Below are 23,816 nucleotides of genomic sequence, written 5' to 3' on the forward strand. Positions count from 1 at the left end.
AATGAGGGAATGCTAAAAGTATGGGCATCATTAAGAACACAAAAATAATTCAGGTGCTTCCTGTTGTCCAATGTCTGAAAGCTGTTCTTTCACATATTTCGTTTAGTTTGCTGGTAGAGCAGAGCCATTCCTGTTGCAGTTCAGTTCATGGGTGGTAGCACAAGATCAATCTGCTAGTTCTAAGTCCATCTCCTACAAAATTTTATGCCCACCTGTAGCCTCCATGTTTATTTTCCTAATTTAGGTATTCAGCTAAATTTAGGTATCCACTGTTCACCTAAATTCCGCAGGCAGTTCTAGGAGGCTGTTCTGATGACACTTCTAGCCTCATCCTTGTATTAATTGCTCTCAAACTGGCACCAGAATGATCTTTTCAGGATGAAAATCCAAAGGTTTCCTTGTCTTTTCCAGCTAATTGTCAGTAAGCTCTTCGAAGGCAAGGATGGTACCTGGCATTTAGTAAGTTGTGTGCAGGTAAATCACCTTTACTGGGGGAAAAAAAAAAAGTCCTGCTACCTAACATTTGTCTATTCCCATGTTGTAAATACTCCCATCATGGCCACTTTCAAACTGCCAATGTGCTGTCACACATACTATAGAGATATGAAAAGATGCACTCAGCTTTCACGGAACAGTACAGTTCAGCTTCAGGTCCCCAGTAGGCACCTGAGAAATGTTTCTTGAATGAAATATTATTCAATTATTCAATTATTTTTGCTAAATACGAGAGGAAAATGAGTGGCAATTAACTAAATAGTTTATTCAGCCTCCAAAATGTATCATTGACAAGATGTGTTCATGTAGATAATTTAGGAGGAAAAGGATCTTAGATATGAATATGCATGTGTTAATAATTTGGTGTTTAAATACTGATCTTAGTGTGGGAATTAAGTAAAACTTTGCTGAGAAGTCTGAAAAATAAAAGTTGCTTGAATTACTTTATGGTAATTACTCTACATTGTCAGTGAAAATAGTAGAACAGTAGGTAAACTTTGTAAAATAAGTTGAATGAGATTGAGCATGTATAAAATTGTACTTTTCTGGAAATAATGATTTTAATAGCTGGAAGGTATTCAAAACACACAGCATTAGGTCTGAGAACAATAAACTCTTAACAGTAAACACATCATACAACACATAATAAAGAAGAAATTTTGGGAGATCATCTGCATTAAGAATTTAAGACAAGAAAGCTAGAAAGTTGTACTGAAAAACCATAACTGCAAGATGACGAGGATGCATACACATTGACAAGTTACCCCTAACCACAGATCTTTATCAACCTAATCCCCCACCCATAGTGGTCCTACTTTACCTTACTCACTCAATGCCAAAGTTTGCTAATTAGAAGAATCTATCTCTTAAGATGTGTTGGGACAGTGAATCACTGAGAAGTGTACATATGTTATGACATACTGTACTGTGTTCCTGTCTCCAGTAGCTAGATACGTAGAAATTGTTCTTGAGTAGGCCAATAGATCCTATTCAAACTCCCAACAAAAGGTAAACAGGAAGTGGCTCTGAGTGGTATCTGGGGGGAGAAGGGAAAGGATGGTGTAGGGCATTATGGGGTGGGGAGGAAGGGCAATAGTTAGGGACCTAATCCAATACCACTCAGGCTCATGTTGACCACATGACCTAAAAGAAGGGATGCAACCAATAAAAATTCAAGTAGAGTCCTAAAAACATGCTTTGCCTCTTCTTCTTTTTTTTTTTTTTAAAGATTTTTATTTATTTATTTATTTGACAGAGAGAGAGACAGACAGCGGGAGAGGGAACACAAGCAGGTGGAGTGGGAGAGGACGAAGCAGGCTCCCAGCGGAGCAGGGAGCCCGATATGGGGCTCAATCCCAGGACTCTGGGATCAGGCCCTGAGCTGAAGGCAGACACTTTACAACTGAACCACCCAGGCACCCCTGCTTTGCCTCTTCTAAGTAGTTCCCTTTATGTTTGCTTTTGATGGAAATTATATTTATGAATGTAGGTATATACTTATAGTCACTTTTTATAATAGTACAGAAATGAGGAAATCTTAGGAAAAAGTAAACACTATCTGATATTTATTCATTATTAATATCATTTTAAAATGTAAGTGTTCTATCTTTTAAACAAGTTCCAAGAAGGCTTAAGAGTTACATTCGGTGTAATGCCAATACCAGTTACAAAGACATGCCCGCTATGGTTCTGAATAATTCCTAAAGATGAAGTAGTAATTTGGTCTAAATATTTATGTGTAATTTACGGTGAAATAATTTGCTGTCATACAATTGGTTTTGGAAAGCAAATCTCATGCTTTGTCTTTTATCATTACAGTGTCTTGGAAAATGCCCTTTCAAATGCTGTTTCGTATTCATATAGAGGGGAACACAGATCTGGTTTCTTAAAGCAGAAGTTACGAGCAATCTCCATGAGAATGTTAGATTTTGGAATTGCCTAACCATAAAAAGCTGTTTAGAAAAATTTTCTGGGGTGCCTGGCTGGCTCAGTTGGTAAGTAGAGCGTGCGACTCTTGACCTTGGGGTCATGAGTTCGAAACCCACATTGGGTGTGGAGATAAAAAAAGAAAAATTTTCCTATTTCTACTCATGATTATTTTGTTTTATTCTTTTGATGAGGGACCAATCAGTAATATATATTACATGGTGCCACATTATTGCCACATTTATCATTTAGCTCTCCCAACTGACTCTGCTTCACTTAAGAGAATTAAAAAAAAATGTACACATCTATTAGTTTATTTGAAGTGTATAGAGTAACAACCAACATTCTAGAAAAGGGATCAAGGACGAATTTGGTGAAAGCATCTGTTTAACAGTCATCTTAGGGTTAAACAGAATGAAAATCCTGGAATATCAGGAACATATGACCAGATGAAAGTGTAAATGTATGTCTGGCAAAGAAGGAAAGGGGGATCATTTCATTTACAGGTAATTAATTTATTAAATAATCTCAACTTTAATAGATTTTATTTTAAAAGAACAGAATGGTTGAAGTATAGCTCCCCTTGGATGTGAGACAGATACAGTCAGCAGAATTTGAAAATGAAGTCATACAGAAGGCCCACAGGGCCAGAGTCAGGTATATGCCTCTGTCTCATTTACTTTTCTTATTTAATAAACATATACATATTCTCTATTCACCTAGTCTCCCACAATCAATGTTTTCACTCTCCTAATTTTCTCTGATTCATATGTTTTACTCCATCTTGATATTTCCCCATAGTTGATCCTTCTACCTAAATCAAATGCTTTTTTTCAAATACAAATTCTGAACCCTACCAGATAGTACTCAAATCAGAATTACTTAGAGTGGGTCCAGTTATTTGCATTTATAACAAGTACCTACTGTAACTCTTCTGTAAATTTGAGTTTTAAAATCACTACTGGTCTTTGGATAAGGCAGCAGGGCCACTAGCAATGATGGCAATGTCCTCTACAATATGAGTTAGCCCACAATATCAGCAAAAACTGTAAGATCAAGAAAGGAGGCCAAATGAGAGAGGGAAGGAGGAAAAGAGAGAGGGAAAAGAGAGAGAGATAGAGAGAGAGGGAGAGAGAGAGAGAGAGGATTTATTGGAATTGGTTCAAAATAAATGACTGTACAGACTGGCAGGATCAAGACAGTCTGGGAAACCTCTGGGTTCCCAAATATTTAAAAATCACCCTCTTCTTCTTTGACTCTGTATAAAGTATGAAGCAAGTAAAACAGGTTAAGACATACATTTTATCTTAAATGTGATCAAGACATTTTATAAATTTAAGAGAAATTGTGTTTAGTGTAAATGCTATGAATTGTGTGAAATTTCCCAAAGTTCACTGAATTTTTTTACTTTTATAAATGATAATTGGAACAGATTGGAAAGCAGATGGTGTCCTTTAAGCTACAGTAATTACCTGAGAGGAAAGACCTATAAAAAGGGAAGAAGGAAGAAAGATAGGAAGGAAGAGAAGAAAAAGGGAAACAGGAGAGAAAACTTCCTATTTGTAACATAAAATATCTTTCTTTCAAATGTTATCTCATTAGTTTTTACTTACAGCACATGGATTTTTTTTTCATCAAATTCCAATGTTTTGGTCTCAAAAAAGTTTTTTAAACTGCACAGTAGTTTGGAACATTAATTGAAATGACAAATTTCAGTAACTACTTAATTAAAAGCTGAGAAACAAATAAGTTCACATTTACCTAAAAACACATTCTCCATAATTTCTAATAAAAGACAAATGTAAAAACATTGTCAAAGAAATATCACACCAAAGTTAAACAAGCAAGGAAGACTTTATTCAAGACTATTGCAATAGGAGAGAGAGATTGAACTCTGTTGAAATAAAAGGAGAGTTTTCAGTGCTGGGGTGAGCTAGTGTAAATTACTGGAGGAAGGTGTGGAGAGACAGTAAATGTGATTAGCCATTTGTGTTTGCTAATTGGCAACTGAAATTAGGCTTCTATTTTCCCACAGGGACTAGGAGACAGGGACACTATCTTTCTTGGTGATTACATTTCAAAGGGATGGCTCTCAGGTCCTTGAGAAAGACATTCCTTGTTGTAAGACTGGCTAGAAGCTGGGAGAAGACTTACATCTCAAAGGGTCAGTACTCCGTGTTATATGTAACTAATGATCATGAACACTACATCAAAAACTAAGAATGTACTGTATGGTGGCTAAATTTTTCCATTGGATATTCTCTCCCGCTTTGTCAAAGATTAGTTGACCATAGATTTGAGGGTCCATTTCTGGGTTCTCTATTCTGTTCCATTGATCTGTGTGTCTGTTTTTGTGCTAGTACCATACTGTCTTGATGATTACAGCTTTGTAATAGAGCTTGAAGTTCGGAATTGATGCCACCAGCTTTGGTTTTCTTTTTCAACAATCCTTTGGCTATTCAGGGTCTTTTCTGGTTCCACAGAAATTTTAGGATTATTTGTCCACTTTTGTGATAAAAGTTGTTGATGGTATTCTGACAGGGATTGCACATCTCCAAAGGCAAGGGAAACAAAGGCAAAAATGAACTATTGGGACTTCATCAAGATAAAAAGCTTTTGAGCAGCAAAGGAAAGAGTCAACAAAACCAAAAGACAACTGACAGAATGGGAGAAGATATTTGCAAATGACATATCAAGTAAAGGGCTATTATCTAAAATCTATAAAGAACTTATCAAACTCAATACCTAAAGAACAAAGAATCCAGTCAAGAAATGGGCAGAAGACTTGAACAGACATTTCTCCAAAGAAGACATCCAAATGGCCAACAGACACATGAAAAAGTGCTCAGTACCCCTCAGCACCAGGGAAATACAAATCAAAACCATAATGAGATACCACCTCATACCAGTCAGACTGGCTAAAATTAACAAGTCAAGAAACAACAGATGTTGTCGAGGATGCAGAGAAAGGGGAACCCTCCTACACTGTTGGTGGGAATGCAAGTTGGTGCAGCCACTCTGGAAAACAGTATGGAGGTTCCTCAAAAAATTCAAAATAGAGCTACCCTATGACCCAGAAATTACACTATTGGGTATTTACCCCAAAGATACAAATGTAGTGATCCAAAGGGGCACCTGTACCCCAATATTTATAGCAGCAATATCCACAATAGCCAAACTACAGAAACAACCCAGATGTCCATTGACAGATGAATGGATAAAGAAGATATGGTATATATATATACAATGGAACATCACACAGCCATCAAAAAATGAAATCTTGCCATTTGCAATGATGTGGATGGAACTAGAGGGTATTATACTGAGTGAAATAAGTCAATCAGAGAAAGACAATTATCATATGATCTCACTCATATGCAGAATTTAAGAAACAAGGTAGAGGATCATAGGAGAAGAGAGGAAAATTTGAAACAAGACGAAACCAGAGAGGGAGACAAACCATAAGAGACTCTTAATCTTAGGAAACAAACTGATGGTTGCTAGAGTGGAGAGGAGTGGGAGGGATGGGGTGGTTGGGTGATGGACATTGGGGAGGGTATGTATTGTGGTGAGCACTGGGTGTTGTGTAAGACTGATGAATCACAGATCTGTACCCCTAAACAAATAATACATTATATGTTAATTTAAAAAAAAAGAAACTTTTTTCAAAGAGAAAAAGGAAATAAGGGGAGACTGGCCTTATCAGATATCTAAACCTGTTAAAGATGTAAATTTTAGAACACTGCTTAAAATCCTTTAATGGCTTCTCATTGTTTTAATAAAACTCATTAACCAAAAAAAAAAAAAAAAAAAGGAAGGATAGCCTTGACTAAAACAAACGCAAATAGTTTCCATATATAACCTCCATTATCTCATAAAAGTACTCCTTTAATTCTATACATTATTTTGTATTTGTTGTGCTTTTATTTCAAATTCTATCCACGTTATCTCATCATTGACATACAATTATATGTACCAAATTAGTTTTATTTAGGTTTTGAGAAATTAGCTTTTTGTAATTAAAGAGCCAGTTAAGGAATGAAAAGAAAAAAAAAGACTCAAGGATGCCTTCTTCTTTACCTATGACAAGGCTAGACACAGACTCTCCATATTCCATACTTTGCTCATAAATGATTAGCTCAACTGCTTGCCCCACTGATCGATGGGAACAAAATGCTTGTTAACCAAACTTTGATTAAGTTTCTTTCTCCCCCCCCCCCCCCCCCCGCTTGAAATCTGATTCACCCTCAGGCTGACCCAGCATTACAGTTTCTCCTTAAGGGCCTCTCCTGAGTATATGCTGGCCTCAGAGTAGAACAGTCTCAGATCCACCATCCAATCATGCCACCTTTCATCCCACTGCCTATACACCTGGTTCTTTTTAGCCTTGTTAAAGGAAAAACCCTTTTGACTAACCCTTGAGAACCCTGACGAATTCATTGCTGCAGTGCCCTCTCTATTGCAATGGTAATCCTCTCTCCTTTGCCATGGTCCCATTCCTGTGCTTTTGAAATAACCTTTCTAGTAAAGTGTCTCTTATAAAAATAAATAAATACATAAAGTCTGAAATTGTTTTTTATTTGACAGAGGATCCTTCCACATTTTGTTTATTGTCTCAAATGTTTTTGTGGGGGGACTATATTTCTTTAGAACTATGCATACACACTTCTTTCTAATACATGTTACCTTATTCAGCCAACATTAATCACCTTTCATATATCCTTTTAGATATTGTTTCCTTCTGGAAATCTTCCCTGACCTCCTAAGCCCTATGCTCTTATTTCGCACCATGTTCTAAATTGCTTTATTTTCACACCAAACTGTAGTGTCTTTGAGGGATCAATGGCTTATTCTCCCAACAGCTAATATAGGGACAGACATATAGTAAATGTTCAATAGATGTTCATTGAATTAATAATCTTTTTAAAAAATTGGAAGCAGTTTTGCCTAGGCTATGCCTTCTTTATATCTTAATTATAGTGTTATAAAGTGGAGAATATGCTCAAAGCTAACATCGATACTTTCCAGGTATGACTGTGCCCTAATTGGTTAAGAAAATGCATTTCTGTCCCAAGAGACAGGGAGAGAAACAGACGGTCTTCCTGTCTTTGTGATCAGGCTGGCGGGTTTGCTGTTTCTGGCCCCTAACAGTCATGGGAAACTCAAATTAGTTTTTCAACTGAATTCCATCTACCTTCTAAATGGTGCGAATTTTTCCAACTCAGGCAAGAGTGTGCAAATCATTCCTAAATTTTGGTGCTGTTGAGTTTCCATCATTTATTCTGTGCTTTTTCTGGGTATTTCAGTGGAGAGTTAGAAGTTATATAAAGACCACTAGTGAGAGGACATTTTAAACCATAAACCTAATCAGAGAAAATGGAGAGACAATTTACTCTCAAGACTTTGAAGTTAACCCTCAGAGTAAGGATTCTTTTTCTCCCTCACTCGTCTATGTTCACCACAAATTGTTTTAATAAGAAGGTGTACAAGGAAAAAGAGGACATGGGGTTTCAGTTACATCTGACAAGTGCCTAATATGTGGGAAGTGATGGAAAATCATGTTAACATATACTAACTCTGAGAAATTAGTTATCTGGACCAGTTAGGTTCACAACAGAAAATATATTTTAAAAATTAGGATAGATTTGTTAGCCATTTATAAAGTCATGTTGTAGCAAACCATAAGGGCAGAGCGTAAGGCCAGGGCCCTCAAAGCTGGAGTCACCTTACTACCCCTACGCAAGAAGGAACAAGTGTAAGGAGCAGTTACTGTAACCTAGAGACAGAGAGAACTGTGTGTAGAAGGCTACTTGACAGGGATTAAAACCTTCCGCAGAGGGACGCAGCCTTAAAAGCTTCAGGTAAGGTACACAACCAGCCTGAGTGAAAAGAGAGGAGCACAGCACTGAGACCCGTTTGACAAAAACCGGCTTCCAACGAAAGAGTCCTTCTCCACGTGCAGACATGCTCCCCAGTGCCTGTGGCAAGGTGAAGGAAATGCCATACACTGACCTGTAAGAGACCACAGGGCCCAGGCACCGTCTGAGCCCTTCCCTCATCCCGGCGGTTTTGCTAGCAGGAGTTCAACCCCAACGAACACAGCCCGGAGACCCCTGGGGCAAAAACGGCTTCCGACGAAAAATATGTGCTGGCTGTGGAAAACCTATCCCAAAGTGGTGGTAGCCAGGTAAACAAAATGCCACACACCTATGTGTAAGAAACAACGTTGCCCAGGCATGGTCTAAGCCCCTCACCTTGTCACTGTGCTTTTGGTAGCCGGAGGGACACCCGAGGCCCACGGCCCTGAGACCCGTTTAGCAAAAAGCCGGCTTCCAACGGAAACAGTTTTCCTGAGGTACAGACCCTCTCACAAGTGGTTGTGGCAAGGTAAAGCAAATGCCATCCACTTCTCTGGAAGAAACCACAGTGCCCAGCCATGTTCTAAGCCCTCACATCATCCCTGGGCTTCTGGCAGCAGGAGTGAAAAGAGAGGAGCACAGCACTGGGACCCGTTTGACAAAAACCGGCTTCCAACGAAAAAGTCTTTCTCCACGTGCAGACATGCTCCCAAGTGCCTGTGGCAAGGTGAAGGAAATGCCATACACTGACCTGTAAGAGACCACAGGGCCCAGGCACCGTCTGAGCCCTTCCCTCATCCCGGCGGTTTTGCTAGCGGGAGTTCAACCCGAACGAACTTCCAACGGAAACAGTTTTCCGTACCTTCAGGTAAGGTACACAAGCAATCCCACAGACAGGGGGCAGCAGCAAGAAAATAAATACCCCAAACTCACTCTTCTCCCTTCCACCAGTCCTCTGCCAGTATTCCCCACTGATAAACACCAGAATTCAGTGGGCGAGGAAGCCTATGGATGTAGTCCAAATTGATCCGGGAATCCACAGTGGTCTATGGACCAAACCCAGCTTGCTGTCTGCTTTTATAGACCTGCAAGCTAAGAATGCTTTTCACATTTTTCAAGAGTTGAAAAAATATGGTTTTTTTTTGCCGGAAATGGCAGCAATCCCTGTACCGACGGATGAAAGATAACTCTGAACTTCGCTGCGAAAGAAAGGAAAAGGTAAGGGGGTCAAAGCTCAAAGACCCTTTGCTCTTCTTTGCTCCCACTTTTGTTGGTCCTTCAGGATAATCACAAATCCTTACCACTGTTTCTGAAGCATGTGATGTGTGACAAGGGGTCTTACTGAAACTGGGAGGATTTGTTTCCCAGGAAGATACCATATGCTAATCGGCGTGTTTTGTGAGTTCTGTTAAACATAGCCTAGGGGACAATGCCTACATCTCTTAGATCACGGGGGGGGGGGGGGGGGGGGGGGGGGGGGGCTGTTTGGGCTAGGGAAGTTTCTGGAAGGCAACTCCCCGTGGCATTCCAATGGCAGAGTGGTGACGCAGGCCTCCACATTCCAAAGGCCTGCGCCCTTCTCCAAAACCTTCCATCCCCCCAGCGGCCTCTGGGTTACATTTTAGCAAGGTGGGTATTATGGCTGATTTCAGGCTCTACTTTAACCCCAGCAATTTTTAAATATTCCGTGGCACATAACAATTAAATGGAATTCAAATTTCAGCATCTACTGATAAAGTTTTATTCGAACACAGCCATGCTCATTTGCTTGCATATTGTGTCTGACCGCTTCTGTGTCAAAATGACAAAGTTGAGTAATTGTGGGAGAGACCATATGTGGTGCTCTCACAGCTTTGCATCGCTGCTCAGAGCGTAGCTGTTACAGTGACCCCGTTACAGCGACACGGTTACAGCCTGACAGGCTTGTGAATGCCACATGTATTAGTGTACTGTGCTACTTCATTATTTATTTACTACCCGTGCATACTCATCATGTCAAAACAAGAAAAAAGAGAAAAGTGGATTTTAATGTCACAAGTTTAAGGCAGAGTGCTGTGTAGGTTATTTTATTATAGAATTTGAAGACAAAGATGGCGTTTCTTACTCAATGACATTACAACTGTGCTCAAAGAATCAACATACATTAATGTCTACTTGAACACTCATGACAATATTCAAAAGAAAGTGACTGAAAACTTAGAAAACTTTAAATGGGATATTTAATAATGGCAGAATTTCTTCAGAAAAAATAAAAACCGAAAGTGAGGTGGGAACCAAATTAAGTTTCTGAGTGGCTTATTTGTAAACCAATCAAGGAAAACTACTTACTGATGGTGAGTTAATTAAATTGTGTTTTATTGCAGTGGCCAAACAAAGGTAACCATTAAAAAAATAAACTTGATTAAGACTGCTAGCATTTTGGTGAGAGCAATTGTTCAAGATTGGAGAATTGGGTAAAACAGCAATAGTCAATTAAAAAGAAAACATGGCAATTGATTTCAAGTGGTTTTCTGTGGCTCTTGAGGAGTCAACAGATGATATCGATACTGCTCAGATGTTGTTTATTTGAGGACTCAAAGCCAAGTCTGAAGTGATTAAAGAATCAGCCTATATGACCATTACCTGTGGCCAGGCAAGAACGCCTTCAAAGATGTTGAGAAAACGCGAGTTCGGCACAACCTGAAGTGGAATTTGTTAAGATATATTGCAACAGATGGTGACAAAAATGTATATGCAGTAGAAAAAGGAAAAGTTGAACAAAGTTACAAAACTTGTGAAAATGTAATGTGGATAAAGCCTATGGATATTCACTGTAATATTCACACAGGCAAATGCTTGATCACCATCCCTTGTCATTGTTGTAAATATGAGCTTCGCTTGTGCTTATGAGTGTCACAAACTTAAGTTTTGTCAGTTTTGTCAGTTTTTGACAGAAATAAAAGCCGAATAATCTGACCTGCCCTACTTTCACAGAAGTTTGATGGCTTAGCAATGGTAAAATTTCACTGGGATTTTTCTGAGCACAGGACCAAAACTGGTTTTTTTTGTTTGTTTTTTTTCTGGATGAAAAGAATTGCTTTGACCACTATTAATTACAGACATAATGATATTTCTTTTTTCATTTTCATTTTCATTGTTATATTATTTTTTTTGATATTTCCTAATGAATTCAACCTAAAATGATAGGCAGAATAGTGCTTACATGTGGAGTTTATGCTGTTGTATAGGCATTTCAACATCTAATGTTGTTTGAATCACAAGTAATGTCAGGCTTTAAACACTTTCCCTGCTGTCAAAAGTTAAAACAGGAAATGGGGTCTCTATTCCCATGCACATTTGTAGTGGATATATTTCCTGAACTCAAACACAGATCTAGCTGTGTTTTTTTGGACCTTGATGCAAACATAAAGGAAATTTTCATATTTTAAAACTCATTTAACTGTACAGTTGAGGACCATCCACCAATCCTTCAAATAGAAGTGATTGATCTGTGACATAATGACGTCCTAAAAGGTGAATATCAAGAGGAGAATCTGATAGAATTCTATAAACGACTTCCAAATGATGAATATGTTCAATTAAATAAGCTTGTGGATTGGTATCAGTATTTAACAATTCTTATTTGATTGGAAAGACATTTTCTAAGATGAAATATGAAAACTCTTATTTCATAGCAGCACTAAACACTAAATTTCAACCTCCATTAAACAAAATGCTATCCAAAAAATTGCTGAGATCAAACATTATTTCTCATTTGGACTTCGACTTCTAATTATTTAGTGAGGTTTTTGGTTGTTTTCTATCTCTTTTTAAAAATTCTGCACCTTTATCCTTTCCTTTGTATTTTCCAAGTTTCTTTTTTGATAATGTCTTCCATCATATCTGCTAATTCTTCTTAAATCCTCTCTCGTGGTGGTCAACCATTTCCCCTTCTTTATCCAATTTGAATTGTTGCCCTGATCTTGCAGCACAATGGTCAGAATGGACTGCAAGAGAAGTTGAATCTCTCTGTCTTTTCCCTGTCCCTGTTCCATGTTTACCAGCCTTGTTTTTTTCTAGACTAGTAATTCACTAAATTCCTAAGGTAGGGTTCACGGGAGATAACATTTATAGGTCTTTATAGGTCTGAAAATTCTTTGTTTTGTCCTCACATTCGATGACATTTTTGACTGGGTATAGAAATCAAGACTAAAAATAAATTTTGTTTTATTGCTCCGACAGTTTTTCTCTATAATCTTTTAGCCTTTAGTATAACTAACAAATTTGTCATTATTTAAATCTTCATTTATTAATGGATATATTATATTGATTTATTTTCATTCCAGAGTATTTCACAACTTTAAAAAACGTCACTGGCATTTTACCATCATAAATCTAGCCCGAAGTCTATCTTTCATTCTATTTGGAATTCTTTAGGTCCTTGTGGTGTCTAAATGAGGTGTCTCTTGATTAGATTGTGGACCCCAAATGTGGGGTGATGATGTGGTGGAAGGCGGTGGTGCTGCAGGGGAAAGAATTCACCTGAGGCAGCACAAAAGAAATAGAAGTTTATCGAATACACTGTAAGGAAGCAGTAGGCAGGACAACGGAGAGGCTGTCTGCAAGGAGGCAGTGGGTGGGGGCTGATTTAATTTAATTTAATTTAATTTTATTTTATTTTATTTTATTTTATTTTATTTTATTTATTTTTAAAGATTTTATTTATTTATTTGACAGAGAGACAGCCAGCGAGAGAGGGAACACAAGCAGGGGGAGTGGGAGAGGAAGAAGCAGGCTCCTAGCAGAGGAGCCTGATGTGGGGCTCAATCCCAGAACGCTGGGATCACACCCTGATCCAAAGGCAGACGCTTAACGACTGCGCCACCCAGGTGCCCCTGGGGGCTGATTTTAAAGAAGGAAGATGAGGCGGTATGGGGACATACGCAATGTTTCCTCTTTGGTAACTGTGCCTAGTTGTTAGTAGCCCATTCGTCAGTGAGAGGGTTTTTTGAGGTGGGTTGCCTGATGTCTTTGTTTAGCCAGGTGGTCACTGTGGGCCCTTTCCACATTCCATCTCTGAAGCCTATTTGCCTCCAAGTGGCCTCTACAGTCTCTTCAATGACAAAACTCTGGCTTCCTTGTCTTTGCTAATTTCTATTTCTTTATTAAGTGGTCAAAAATAAAACATTCTATATTGATCTTTGATAACTTTTATAGCTTTTTAAAAATTATATTTCACAGCCATTTGTTGTTTTGTTCTACAGTTTTCAAGAGTCCCTCAAAATTATCTTTCTTTTCTTATAGTTTTTTACTTTTGAATTTGTAGTTTTAGGTTTAATTTTTTAAAGTGCTTTCTTGTCTTAATAATTCCAGTGAAATCACTTTAGGAATATTAATGCAAGGCTTACTTAATTGTTAATATTTTCTGATATATTTTTGGATTCCTCTAGGACATTCTTTTCCAATTGCCTTGGCTTTTCTCTTTTATGTTAATTGTTGGGTGATGTTTCATTATCTATTCATAAATTAAGGCAGTAAAGAAGACCTCTGTGTCCTTAGGTAAATAGAGTCACTGGCTTTGCTTTAAGGTAATAGGATGAGGTCCTACTCATTACCCTGGAAAACTCCTAAATGCTAAAAGGAATAAAATTTTGATTTGGTATGATAAAACTCGCTGTATTGGGGTGCCTGGGTGGTTCAGTTGGTTAAACATCTGCCTTAGGTCATGATCCCAGTGTCCTGGAACGGAGCCCCACATCAGGCTCCTTGCTCAGCAGAGAACCTGCTTCTCCCTCTGCCTGCCACTCCCCCCTGCGTATGTGTGCTCTCTCTCCGACAAATAAATAAGTAAAATCTTAAAAAAAAAAAACAAAAACAAACAAACAAAAACCTCACAGTATAAGCTTTAACTTTACAGATAGTTTTTATCAGTTCCATAGCAAATAAAGCTGTAATATGTTTACCTAGGCTTAAGTGACTGGCTGAAAGTCTTATTGTATCCATATAGGATATGGAGGAGAGAAATGGGTAAATCACCTGTTGCATTTACAAAACTTCGATTAGTGTCCATGCTTTCAGCTACACATCCCTGGCTCTCCCTTTGCAGAACTTCATGCTTGACTTGGCCCTCTCCCTGAATGCAGCCACATTAGTGTATATTCTAGACTGTGGCTTCCTCTGCTCTCTCTAGTCAATCTATGATAGTGATTTCCTTTTAGTTTTTCAAGTACTTGTTTAAAAATGTGTTCAGTAATGGAATATCTTCAGGTTCTCTTTTCTTCCACATTTTTAAGTGGGGGTGTTGAGAAAGAGAAAGAAAAAGTGAGACATGTGTCTCAGTCTGTCACATTGAAATGGAATACACATTCAACATATGTTTATCAATCACTTACTGTACGGCAGCACTTTGCTATATTTTTATGAACAGAACAAAGATGGTCTTTAACCTTATAAGTTTTACCTTCTAGGAACAATGACAATTGATAGGTAAATAAACAGTAACAATGTAATTAAAAATTATTATTCTTTTTTCAAGATTTTATTTATTCATTTATTTATTTGAGAGAGAGTGTTCGAGCAGAGGAGGAGGGAGTGGGACAAACACACAGCGCACTGAGTGCAGAGCGTGACGCAGGGCTGCATTTCACACCCCTGAGATCATGACCTGAGCTGAAACTGAGCTGGATGCTTAACCAACTGAGCCACCCAGACACCCTTAATTAAAAATTATGATAAATAACATGAAAATAAAGGACAATATCCTGTGAGAAGGAATGACAAATGAGACCAACTCAAGATCTGATGATCAAAAAAACCCAAACAAACAACTGAGTAGAAAGCAATTAAGCTCAACCTTAAAACATAAGCAAGAGGCAATCACACAAAGAGAAAAGTGGGTAGAATATATAGGCAAAGAGATATCTGTTTGATAAGGCTTTTATATGAGGAATTGAAAGAAAGCCAAGGAGTCTGCGAGTGAGAGGGTAGTAGACCAAAAGAGTCAAAAGTAGAGACAAAAAATAAAGGCAAAAGCAGAGGCCAAATTATTTAGAGCATTGTAAACTATAAAAGGTATAGATTTTTTTTATGGACTTTGAAGTGTTTTATTCAGGGGTATTAAATAATTTATCTTTTACGAAGACCATTTTGCTTTCCTGAGGAGAGAAAGGTTAGAGAGGAAAGGTGGGAGGTAAGGATAAATGACAAGAGCTTATCTCAGCAATTCAGGTGAGAGAGAATGGTGACCTAAGCTAAGATGGTAGCAGAAGAGAAAACAAAAAGACAATAGATTCTCTATGGATACGAAAGACTGAATTACTGACATCGATGAGTTGGTTATGGGAGATAAGAAAAGAGAAGAACTCTTGAATTATTTACTACAAAATTGATTGTCTTGTAGAATTTTTATTGAAATGGAGGAGACTGGGGAAGAAAGGAATGAAGAATTTAATTTTGGACTCATTAAGTTTAAGATGCCAATAAAACATTCAAATGTAAATGCCAAGACAAGAAGTCTAGACTTAGAATTTAAATTTAGTTTTATTAGTACATATGTGGTAATGAAAACCGTGTGACTGGATAAGATGATCTAAGGAGAAGAAGAAAGAATGAAGAGAAGAGGAAACAGAACCTGGTTCTCAGGTCAGATAGAAGCAGAAGAACTAGCAATGGAGGCTGAGAAATAATATAATCAGAAAGGCATAGGAAAAAAGCCAGGAAATTCTGAAGTCAATCATAAAGGGAACTAAAATAGAGTTCAAAGAAGGAAGCTTTCAAATGAGAGGCAGAGAGATAGATATGCAGTAGATTTGTTGATTTTTGATGATAACAATTTCAGAGAAGGCAACTTGATTGGAGTATTTGGAAGAGAATATTTTAAATGAGAGATAAGAAAATAGTTGAAAAAAAGCATATGTCGAAAATTATTGTAAGAATTTTAGATATAAAGGATACCAGAAAGGAACTGAATGGACATACGGGGTTAAAGAGGGTTTTGGTTATTTGCCTATTTGTTTGATTATAAGATGGCTACACAAGTGCTCAGGCCCACAGTTGCTCCTGCAATGCTCCAGATGGCCTGAGAAGAGGGGGGCCACTTGCCTCAGTACTTGAACGGTCTCAGCGGTTTTCCCCAGTGTGACTTAAAATTAGTATAACTTTATATGTGTGCCACGATGTGAAACATATTGTGAAGCAGTGACTTCTGGCATATGGAAATCACTCATGAGAGAGAGAGAGAGAGAGAGAGAGAGAGAGAGAGAGAGAAATTAATGACTCAGGAAGACAGGAAAAGAACCAAAGAGGCAAAGTCATGGAGAAGACAGTATATACGAATGATTCACCATTGCCAAAAGAAAGAAAAATTTCCCCCATTTTTTCAGTAAAAAAAAGAAAGAAGTTCCTGGGAGATGCACGTAGGTTTGTAAGTTTGATCGTGAGAAGATGATAAACATCTTTTGGAATAATTTCCATTCTCTATGTAAAATATAATAGAAGATTACAATGTGCAAGTGAGGAGGAAAAAGATATAGGGGATTGGAAGCCCAAGGCAGAGATATGGAACAGTTATTGCAAAGAGAAAGAACTATATTACTTGGTAATATGGTTGCATGACCATCTGCGGTGCCCTGAATATAGTTATAATAGCTCTTTGTACAATTGCATAGGTTTTAGTATACACAAGGTAAACTCCTGAAGGCCAGGATGTTTGTCTCCCTTAGAGCTTCATCGCTTACATTATATGCAAAGTAAGCACACAATACACATTTGTTGAATGAATGAATGAGTGAATGAATGAATGCATGAACAAAAATTATGACTCCTACAAAAGGATTTTATGGAACTAAGAAATTGTCCAATAATTTGCAACATTGCTTTTTGAGGAAAAAGTCGCCTTTTGTCCATTATTTATCTTCTCCTCCATCTTCTCTTTTCTTTTTCCTCTTGTCCAAATAAAATGAAACACTGGAGCCACCATTTCCAGCCAAACCCTTTTAAAAAATATTGCTCCCTAATGTAAAGGTTGACTCTCAGCCAAAATGCCTATAACTGATTTAATTGGACAAATATTAGAATGAATTAAAATTTTAATCATAAATCCTCCAAGTAAGAATTATCTTTCTAGCATAATATTTCCATCCTGGATGGTCTTTTCACACAGAATGCCAAAGTCAGCTCTTTTCTATGAATCCTCTGCTATCAGATTTAAGCTATAGCTTTAGCTTGATCGACTCCACTTTCTTTTCTGCTTCAAGGAAACCTGTTGCCTCTGTTGGCATATTTACTGCTGCTCTTGCAGATATATGAACTATCCCAAGCATAACGTGACCACAGATGGTAGAAAGCTCACTTTAATCAATCCCTTGCTGTGTTTCTGGAACTGCCACTGGTAGCCCCCACTACATGGCTGATTGTCAGTGCCCAGCCTTTGCACACTGGTTGTGTGGGACATGAATCAATTTAAATTTAATAGAGCACAGTGTAGCATCTTTGTCTTGTAGTTTTCAGGAGAGTAAATATTTTTCTTACACTGCTCTCCAGCTATTTCAAGGATGACTACTCTGAGCTAAGATATTTCAGTGTATTGAAACTTTCTGTTTAAAACGAGTAAGCAGTTGAGTTGGAATGTTTTGATTTTTCCCAAGTGACTATAAAGTCATTTCGAGCAATCTTTTGCTTTTTTAGACTAATAGAAAAGGGGCATGTCTTGTTACACTAACCAAACGGATATCATCACTATCTGCTTCTGGAGAAACCAATCTTGAGGTTTGTTTGCCAACCTTAGGTAGAAAGTGCTGTGCAATTACTTGATTCAGATTTTAGCAGAGAGTATGGTCTTTCATCTTTTGTGGTTCTAACACCTGTTTGTGAAATGAAACTGCGGTCTTTTGTATCCACAACTAGCTGCAGGGCAAATGCAACATTTCTATCTGCTCTTAAGGCTTTGTGGAGAATAGGAGGAAAAGTAGAGGAAATGCAGTATAAAACGTGGCAAAAGGAATGATCTGATTAGATTGAATCTGCTTCCTGTATCTTAGTAAATCACAGAGGCTGGGTCAAAAATTGAGGGGTTGTAGCATAATTCTAGAACAATGAAAGTTATGAACCCTATTTGTAAATAGGGAAAATTATATCTGGTATTATCCAAATACCATAAGCGTACACATTTTTCTCTTCTGTGAAATTGATAAAAACATTCTGAAATATGGCCTTCCAATTTTTATGTTAACTGAAAAAGATCTCTATAAGAAACTTCTCCTGCTTATCAAAAAATCTGTTCATATTACAAAAGTTCTAGAAATAGACTTAACAATTCCCAAATGCTGCCTGAATTTATTCTATGTTCTAATTTCACAACTTTTATTATTTTTTTTGCTGTTTCATGGCATCAAAATAATGTATGAAAAAATCCAGACAACTTTAAAAATATAACATTTTTCTTCATTCGAGTATCCAGATATCATCTAACATTAAGAGAATAAATATTGAAAGTTGGGTCAAAATTTCAACAGATGAAAGTAATCTTTCTACCATCAGGATGTCAGACTTCATAACCACATAGAGGTTATAGCTTCATCATGTGTCAAACAGTACAATAAAGAAAAAACCCTGGAAACTCTTGAGTCATATTAAGGGGTTGATCATCAGTATTATGCATTTGTAGCTAGATTTATGCAGAAAGCTGGATTATACTTGATATTAATTAATTAACTTATCAATATTCTTATTGAGAAACAAGGGGGAAATTATCCAAATAACTCTAAAAATTAATATAACACCGATTATATGAATTATAATAGTGCATATATGGTTTATATAATTATACATATAATATATAATTTTAATTGCTATGTAATTATTGTAATTACATATTTCAGATGCTACTAATAAATATATTTTACAGAGTTTTCAGATAACAATATCAAGTTTGTCTATAATATAATGCTATGTGCTATTAACTTACATAAAAATAATTACCAAGTATCCTTCTATTATACTTTGAAACAGGTATTTGAACAACTGTATTTGAATTTTTATGACTTCGAGACTTCAAGGCCTTTTGCTATGCTTTCCAGCACTAGGCTGAAAAATAGCATTTGTATATATTTTTGGTGATACAGTTAGAGAATTCACTGAAAAATATTAAGAACATCATCAATTACTTAGAAAAAAACCCCACAGGAACACTCATTATGAAAACAAAGCCAAATGGACATTATTTGTTGCTTTCTCTGCATCTATTCCTGACTTTCCCCCTCCCCCAAAGTACCCTAATTTTAGTTTCAGATTTCCATGTCTGACCTACTGGTTTAAGGGTAACTCCTACCCCTCTTGCTGCAATGATTGACCCAACAGTCTAGCTCTAAGCCAACCAGTCCAAGACATTTATCTAGCCACCAGGAATGATTCATGTATGAGAAAGTTACTCAGTTCAGGCCAAAAAGTTTCACGGCATATTTGCTGGAACTTATATATGGAGAAAGGACATAGTTCCTCTTTCTTCCTCTGGACATAGTGGTGTGAGAGTGTGCAATGTGGATTACAAGAGTCTTCTTTTCAAAAAAATCTCCCTGCTGTTAAAGCGAAACAAAGAGAATATAGTAGGGGAAATCCCATTGACCTAACACAGGAGGCAATTGAGTTAGTCAATCCTGAAGACTACCCTCCCCTTGGTCTTCTAGTTACATACATGAATTAATATATTTCCTTAGAGTTTGATCTAGTTTAGGTTTTATATTATTTGTAAAAGAAAGTATTCTAACTGATACATATGACTATTATGACTATTGATTGGTTGTATTCTCAAAAGGGTTCTAAGCATGTTCTATGTGTTATCTCACCTGATACAACAATATGAAGTAAGTATTATTATAAGTTATAGGCCAGAATCACATAGATGGTAAGTGGTAGAGTTGGGATTTGAACAAAAATCTGTCTGACTCCCAAGTCTGCAAAGTTATTTTATCTCAACACTATTCAATGATCATTCAATGATCAATATATTAGTACCTTGGGAGGAAATTCAGGAGTGTCTATGTGAATACTTTTTGATTATGGAAAATATGAAGTATAATTTCAGGGGCATCTCAGTCACTCCTGTCTGGAGGGGAAAAGAGCATTTTACTACTTCTACTTGATATTCAAATCCAGTTCTGTGCCCCAGCACCATGCATCACTTTCTATCACATGATGTCAAGGTGGCTATGTTTATTCAGAGCCCTTTGAGCTAAAGTAGTTATGTAAGCCATATTACTAAGATAGTTGGAGAGCCTTTAAACATAAGAAAAATGCTTAGAAGAGAATCAAGATTGCTTTCTTATTGATAAATCTGGGCTCTTGCAATTTTTGTGATGAGAGTAGGGAAAACACATCTTCCAAATAAAATAATGTCATGCAGAAAACATGAGGTGTTGTCCTTTTACTGTCCACAAGAGTGAATAAGGTACCAACGAAATAAAACTCTTGTAGGTCATTGAGGTCACATTCCTTTACATGGAAAGATTAAGGAATTCTTTCTGGAGGATAAAATCCATCTTTTATAATTTTACCCTTTATACAATTAAATAACCTTTAAATCATTTCTGGTAGAATTGGGATTATTGCTTCTGTCATTGCTTCCAATGGAATTGAGTATACCCAGGATACAGAAACATTCTTCCTTTCCTCAGAAATCAGAAAAATCCAGTCAGAACAAAGCAATAACTAAGATCCTCATTGCTACAATTATCTTCAGTAAGATGTATAAGGAAAAAAGGCTACTGAAAATATTCCACTTGTAAAAGGATGAAAGAGAAGGAATATTCTCCCCTCACAAATAGGAGTGGAGAGATTCAGCAGATTGTAGTGGCTAAGAATTTGAGCTTTGGAGTCAGACTGTCAGGGTTTGAATTCTTCATGTGCTCTGCCACTTATTAGGTGGGTGACTTTCCTAAAAATCATTTTACTTCTTTGTGTATTATTTTTTAAACAAAATTTACCCTGTACTCCTGTAGGATTTAAAAGAATTTATATATTAAAAACTTCAAAAAGTTTAAACTCTACTATAATAGGTAATAAGCACTCAAATATTTTCTAGTAGTAGCAGTGCTGTTAATAATTATAGCAATAAAAATGAAATGTTTGCTGTATAATATGTCAGACACTGCATTTGTTCCTTTCAAATGTTATCTAATTTAATCATCAAAATATCATTGTAATGAGAGAGAAAGGTATTGTCCTTATTTTCAGATGAGAAATTTAAGAAACAGTATAAGAAATGTTTCCAAGCTCAAATAGTCTGGGAATTCTATGTAAACTAAGATCTGCCTGATGTTAAAACTAGGATGTTAACCACGGCTCTATGGTATTTTCCTTGATATGATCTTATTTGAGCTAGAATAAACAAACCACTGGGTCTCAAATAAGAGACATAACCCTCATTGATTCAAACAAAAAATATTCTATATCCTTTGAACACAATATATTCCTTAAAATAGAACTTGCTCATTGAGAAAGTGAATTAATGAGAGCATCATTTTAAGGAAACTCTTAAACCACTGCTATGATTTAAATGGTGTCAGAAAAAATGACAGGTGATATCAGTCTATGCCAACAGCTGGCAAACGTGATTACAAGAATGGGCAAGTGCAATGAGGCAAACTTATATCTATGCTTCTGTGCCATCCAAGTGCAAGGACCAAAAAATAACATCTTGCTGGATAATAATAATAAAATCAGGTAAAGTTGTCAAATTTGTGTAATAATTAAATATAATTAAAATATTATTGACAAGGATAGTATGCAATACCAAAAATGTAAAGATTATTATGGTTATTTATTGGATTGTAAGCTTTTTATGGGCAAGGATCCTTTCTTGTCCATATGTTTGCACACTACATACTGACTTCTCCTCATACTACTCCTTTGGACAAGAACTGTGCCAATTGCCTTAACCCACCCCCTTCTATACTGTATAATTCTTATTATGATAGGAGACAAATTTCTGATTCCATTTAAAGTCAGCCCCTCCATCTGTGTCTTGAATTCCATTTCCATTAATTTTTCTCAAGGATATTGCTTCTGCAATTATTTTTTTTTTTCCTCCTGCAGCAGGAAGTTTTTTTCTCTTTCTGCTGGATTATTCCAATTGGCATGCAACACTACTTAATATGATCTTTTTAAAACAAAATCATCACGTAACTCCACATTCCTCCTGGTCACTGCCCCAGTTTTCTATCCATTTTCATGCAAAACTCCCATGAAAGAGTTCTCTATTTTTATTATTCTTTCCCTTTCCTAACTTCCCATATTCTCTATGAGGCTGTTCTCCCCACAAGTCCAATGAAAAATCTCTTTTCAAGATTACAAATGATCACAGCCAGTGGTCAATTCACTGCCCTATTTTACTTGACTTTTAGCAGCATTTGATATATGTGATTACAGTTCTTTCTTGAAACACACACTTTCATTGCCTTCAAGGATACCCAAGATGCCTGATTTTCTTCTTACTTCATTATCCTCCTTTCAAAGTCTCCTTTGATGGCTCCCTTTCTCCTCTACCAGACTTCTAGACACTGGTGCTCCAGATATTTTCTTTTTCTGGGCACACTCTCTAGATAATCAATCAAGTCATATGACTGTAATTACAACCTATGCATAGATGGCACTCAAATTTATCTTCTTCAAACTCACCACTGAGTTCCACACATTTCAGATTTTAAATGGCCAAACTAATTTCATCAATAAGTACAACATTCTGTTGAGCCATTTGCTATTTCCCCAAATATAGATCGCTGTAGATTCCTCACTCCCTTCACACTACACACTCAATCTATCAGTAAATCTCCACCTCCAAAATATTTTCTGCAATCCAGACATTTGTCTGTTAAGCCCAAACCCACAACTCCATCATTTTTCACTTAGACTATTACAAATGTATCTTTCTTTTAAGATTTTATTTTTAAGTAATCTCTACACTGAACGTGGAGCTTGAATTCACAACCTGGAGATCAGGAGTCGCGTGCTCCACCAACAGAGCCAACCAGGTGCCTCGCAATTATATCTTAACGGTATCTTCACCCCCACTCTTGTCTCATTATATTCCACCATTTATACAGCAGCCAAACTCTTCTTTCAAAAACATAAATTAGATTATGTCCCTCCATTGCTCAAACTCTCCAATAGCTAAGCCTTCTCCTTGGAAAAAATTGAAAATTCCTTATCATATCTTTTAAGAGCGCATATCACCTGGTACCTAATTACCTCTTAAACCAATCTTGGAATCACTCGTTCATGCTGCTCTAGTTACTCTGGGTTTCTTCTATATAGATAAGTTTATTTCCACTTTTGAGCTGTTGTTTGTTTGTTTGTTTTGCCTGAAATACCCTTTTTTACCCTCCTAAATGACAAATTCTTCAAGTAATTTATTCTTCCGGGCACATCACCTATTCAGTCTTTCCCCGATGCTCTATTCAAAGTAGCTCACCCCATCACTTTCAATGATATCACTATGTCTCATTTTGTTCTTAGCAATTATCACTATCTGACTTTAGTATCTTTGCTTACTTATTCATTTGTGTG

The sequence above is a fragment of the Ursus arctos genome, unplaced genomic scaffold, assembly GCF_023065955.2.
Source record: "Ursus arctos isolate Adak ecotype North America unplaced genomic scaffold, UrsArc2.0 scaffold_6, whole genome shotgun sequence".
In the NCBI taxonomy this organism is placed as follows: Eukaryota; Metazoa; Chordata; class Mammalia; order Carnivora; family Ursidae; genus Ursus; species Ursus arctos.